Raw genomic sequence first — 6,000 nt, forward strand, 5'->3', positions numbered from 1 at the left:
TGGACACATTTATCAGACAAAAGGTAATGATGAGCCTTATAGTCTTGGGGAGATTCAGTATTATATGAGGATGGAGATAAAGCTAATTATAATAGTATGACTGCGGAAATATTTTTTTAGAAGCTGCTGGAAAGTCTCTCTTAATAGACTTACTTCAGATCTTGAACTACATATATTATTAACTTCATAAAGTTAGGTCACTAATAAAATAATGTGTATTGCCTGAAAGACAAAGCATATCATTTATATTTGATCTTTTATATACATACATATATATTAAATTATGTAACCCCTGTCTACTGTCAGAATCGTCAAGACAATTGGTGATAAAAGGCACAATATATGGAAATTTCTAAGCTATAATGCATTTTTAAAGCTAAATATTCAGTTGATATATTGAATAGTGGCAGTGGTTAGTAGGAGGGGTCCTATACCACAGTATTTGGATTTAATTTTTCTACTATTTAACAGCTAGGCCTTTGGCAACTTAATTAAACTCATCGTGGTTCAAATTTCTCATCTTTATAGTAGGGATATGGCATATTTTATCTAATATGTCTTTCATTGTGAAACACACCAGTATTTGCTACACTACTACAAAAGAAAAACACCCAAAGCAGAGAGCTGAAAGGAAGATCCAGTGTAAAGTGAACCTGTCAAAGGGTCAGGACTTCAATGTAAGGAAAATGAGAAAAAGACATGACACACAGAGAAAAGTGACAGAAAACTTGCATGCCTCCACTATGACATAGAGTACAAAGGGAAGAAATATGTTCCCTGCTATATAAACAGGAAGTTCGTGTCCATGCAGGCTGAATTCATCCTAGCCGTATGGTCTGAAAAACCTCAAAAAAGAATTTAATTGAAAGTGGCCTTAGGTTGGTCATGATCCAGGTGACGGGCAGAAGCAAACACAAATTGTATCTGCAAGAATTTGATGGAAACCCAGGCTGAAGCCAGCAATGATAATAAGACCAATTTCAGAGATGTTACAATGCAGAAAAAAAAAGGCACATGGCAGCTCATTGTAAATAAGGCACCAAGTCTTTCTTTCCCTCAGACCACATCTTTTGCAGCATGTCTTTGCAGCCCCTCCCCCCAAGAAGTCTATTTCTCCAACACCTGAAACTCTGCTTGCCCTATGACCTGTTTGGGCCAATACAATACGACAGACAAATGATGTGCCTATTTGCAAACTGACGCTCAAGAGGCCTTGCACGCTTCCACTTGGTCCTGGAACTCCACTATTACTAGGAAAATTACCGTCCACCCCCCCCCCCAAAACTTGCTAGGAAGTGGAGAGATCATGTGGTCTTGCTAGATTACTCAGCATCCAACCTACCCACCAGTGAACCACAGATGCATGAACAAGCTTTTATAAAACTATCTGAGCCCACCTAGATCCGCAAAAACATTCTATATGTTCATGAGCAAGAGTACTTATTATTTTAGATCATTACATTTGGGGGAGTTTTATTATGCAGCAACAGCTAACTGAACAAGATAGATCTTAAAAATCAATGAAATAGAGTATTGGTAGCAACCTTATGGGGCTATGGTAAGGAATTAAATGATTCACTACCTGCAAGACACTTAGGATAATGCTTCCTACATGTTAAGTCTAAGGAAATGCCATCTAAATTATTGAGGTGTTACCATATTCAGAGACTCCTTTGCCTCCAACTTTATTTATACATAAAATAGGAATTCTGATTTACATACTATGAAGACCAAATAGAAGTAGAAACATTTTTAACTATAAGATACTAAATAAAATGTGATTAACAACTATAATTACACATAAACGAATAGCTAAAATGCAATGCGTTATATACCCAAAGAGGTATAAACATGCATTAAGTCAATACAAAAAAAACAAATGATGAATTTTGTCTGGAAGACTCAGGGATGGCTTTATAGAGGAGGGAGGTATGTGAATCAAATACAAAATATTAGGAAGGATTTGGTAAGGTAAAAGGTTATTACAAAGCAGAGAGTAGAAGGCATTCTAGGTTACAAAAAACTGCATGTGCAAAGATCCAAAGACACAAAAGCATCTGTCCCGCCTACCTGTCTGACTAGGAGCACACAATATAAGGGGAAAAATGGCCACATAATGAGGCCAGGAAGATAGCTTAAAAAGCTAGTCATGTATCTGGTTAAGCAAAAATGACTTTCTTCTTTTTAAGCATAGATACCACCAGAGATTTCTAAGAAGGCCAGTAATATGATAAAATCTACTTAGGAATTTTAATTCTTGTAGCAATATAGAGGAAAGATTGGAAGGAGGGAAATACACACAATCATCGAGGTAAAAAATGATCAGGGCCTGATCTAAGGTCTGTTAAAGAATAGGAGCCACATTTGATGACAAACTGCACTGACACAGGGCTTGAACTCCCGACCCTGAGATCAAGAGTAACAGGTTTAACTCACTGAGCCACCCACACACCCCAACACCATTAAAATTCTTAAGTGGCCTACTTTGTAGCAAGTCCTGAGCTAACTGCTTGCACAGGCATTACTGCATGTAATTCTTCTGAGCACTCTATGTATACATATGAAGCTCAAACAGCATACTGTCCATGAACACAGCCAGACATGAACCTATAGAATAATTACTGAGGAATGCTTCACTCTAAGAAGAGAAAGAGCATGCACACGATCTTCAAAATATGTTAAGAGATGCCACCAATTCAACGGGCAGGAGGCACAGTGAGTTGCTGCAGAATTTGGAACCAGGAATAATCAGTAGAAATTAGAGGTGACACAGCTTTTGACTTAGTAAAGGAAAATATTTTCTATTATCTAGAGCTATCCAACTAGGAAATGAGTTTATTTGTAGAGTTCCGATCCCTACCTCTGGAAATATTCAACCATTATTCATTCAAAAATATGAATTGAGTAATTAAAATTTGCCAAACTCCACGCTAGACATTCAGGAACAACTGTGAACAAGATAAACTCTCAGGAGTAAGAGAATGACTGTAGAAAGGGATTCTGCATTGTTTTATTTACGTAATGTTTACGATATTCTAGGCACTGTTTGAAATTCTTGACAAATATTAATTTACTTAGTACTCAAAGCAACCTTACACATGGGGAAACCAAGGCAAAAAGAGGCAACATTTCAAATAGGGTCAGTGCTGCGATCCAAATCCAGGTGGTCTGGCCCTGGGGTCCGCACTCTTGGCCACCATTACTGCTGTTTTCACCCTACCCCACTGGGTGGGGCTGGGCAACCAGTATGATAAGGTGCTTCCACTGCTCCCCACTCCCAGAAGGCTGTGAAAGCACCTATAAACTTGTGGGAGACACTGAAGCCATTTTTGTGTGTGACAAATCCAACATGTTCCCAGTGACTAGACCTGATCAGGTTTTGATGCTTTTTTTCTTTTATACATGGTCACTCATGTCTACAAAATCCACGTACGTACCACTATTCAGAATGTTTTTATGTTTTACTCACACCTCAGATACAAGGAAATCTGGCTATCTATGAGAGAGAAAGTTTGGAAATTGATTTTGTTATGCAGAATTTTAAAGAATCTATAAACTTAAAAGTAACTTCTTCTGGGTAGGAGATGGGGAGCATGACAGAAATAGAGAGGGGATGTCTACATTCCAGAATTCTGTACTATTTATTTTTTCATGAGCATGCTTTATTTTCTTAATTAAAAGCTTACAGGAGACTTGTTGGAGTACAAGTTTATCATAAAATAATAAGAATGTCTCTCATCCCCTGCTCATCTAGAGGAAAAGATTTGAAAGGAGGAAAAGAGCAAGAAAGAATTTGGAATTGCAGACAAAATTCATAAGACAGCCTCGACGTCACATTATTAGAGAATAGTGGAGCTGGTAGCATGAAAACCACCTGTCATCCAACCACTTTATTTTACAGGTGAGGAACTTGAGCCCAAGGGGGTTTATGAAACTTGGATGATGTCAAAAAGCAAACTGATCACACTGAAATGCACATAAGGGTCATTAAGCCTAGAAAGCACTGTAGGGACAGTAGTAGCGCCTGTATCACACTGTTGTTCTAAAGATTAAATGAGACAAGTCACATAGAGCATATAACCTGGAATACAGCTACTGTAAATGTTATAAATATGTATTATATGTATTGTTATTCTCACCATTACTATTGTTACCAGATCACTTTACACGAGCTGTCACTAGCTTCCCACAGCAAAATTATTTTCCCTTCTCAAAGTAATTTTCTTTTTTAAAGTATCCTGCTGACTGCACGAGATGGACTCGAGGAGTTGAGGGCATGAGATCTGAGTACAAATACCAGCACTGTCAATTACTCAACTGAGGGATTTTGAGCAAACTATTTAAATTTCTAACATTCACTTTCCTCCTTGGAGAATACAGTGAGACCTGCATGGCATGCCATCAGGTATAAGAGTGAAGGCACAGAAGTGTTAGTCTACTCCTGGCATTTATTAAAACCTTCTAGGGGCGTCTGGGTGGCTCAGTCGGTTAAGCATCCGACGTCAGCTCAGGTCACAGTCTCGCGGTCCGTGAGTTCGAGCCCCTCGTGGGGCTCTGGGCTGATGGCTCAGAGCCTGGAGCCTGCTTCCGATTCTGTGTCTCCCTTTCTCTGCCCCTCCCCGTTCATGCTCTGTCTCTCTCTGTCTCAAAAATAAATTAACATTAAAAAAATTAAAATAAAACCTTCTATAAATTACAGCAATCATAATTATTTATTATATGTCATGAAGGCTTTGTAGTGCACACAAACTATAGTGTGAACCAAAAGCCTGAGGTCAGCAAGACTATTGTACCTGGGTAACAGGTTTGCTTACTTTTCTTTCCCTACATTTGCTTTTCTAGTTCCCTATTGACTACAGCCACCTGTGTTTAAGTATAAATGCAGGAAAAAAAGAAACTAAAGAGATAAATAAAAAATTCAATACTCTTCCCTTAAGAAAGATGGACGGGTAGACCCATCCAGGCTTCCAGCCTATTCATTAGTCAATTCTATTCCATGTGCTGTATTTCAGAGGAGGAAATGGAAAATGACCAGGTGTCTCATATCCACTATTTTGTGTAAGATAAAAGGGTAAAAATATTGGATTTTGATTTTAAGGAGAGTTTCTGGGTCAACCCAAGATAATTCTTCAGCAAGGAATCATCAAGAAGACAAGGGACACAGTGGAAGCCCAACTCTGGAGCCAAACGGGGGATGTGAGTGCATGTTGAGGGGCTAGACAAAGAACCTGTGAAGGCCTACCTGTGAATGGCTAAGGATGGGTAGGCTTTGCTGTTTTCCTGATATGCATGATCATGGAGGCCACTATCCATTTAAAGAGACTGCATTAAGTGGATAGAAAAAGACAAAATACATGGCATAGAAAAGCAAGGGATTAAGAGAAAAATGTCAATTCAACACTAAAAGAGCAGTGGTTTCCAAACTATGGCACAGTTATCAGCTTACCTAGGAACCTGATAGAAATACAAATTCTCCACCCCATTCCACATTACTGGATCAGAAACTCCAGAAGTAAAAGGGCTGGGGGCGGTGCAACAATTTGTATTTGAACAAGCCCTCCTGGTTGTTCTGCTGTACGTACATTTTAGAGGAACCTTATCTTCCTTTATACTTTTTATTCCAATTTACAATGTCTTCTTCTTAAATCCCTATCTGAACCAAAAGCTAAGGAAAGGGAGAGGGGTATAAAAGTTAGGAGACTAGAGCAGGCCTATTTAAGTCATTTGCAAATACCAGATTTGCAAATTATTATTTATAGTAAAAGTGAAGGTTAACAATTTTTAATCACAGTCAAACATTTTCATGCCATGCATGACTTTCACAAAAGAATAGACATATTAGTTCAATGGAATAAAGAAGATTAGAACAATACAGAACAGTATTTGTTAAGTGGAGAGGAAATGGCACTTGATGAGTCGCACAATGAACTGGGAATGAGATGTCCTAGATAGAACCTTCCCTATCACCATAGCTCCTGCCAGATCATTTCCGCCCACATC

Source organism: Panthera tigris, chromosome C2 (genome assembly GCF_018350195.1).
Source record: "Panthera tigris isolate Pti1 chromosome C2, P.tigris_Pti1_mat1.1, whole genome shotgun sequence".
Classification (NCBI taxonomy): Eukaryota; Metazoa; Chordata; class Mammalia; order Carnivora; family Felidae; genus Panthera; species Panthera tigris.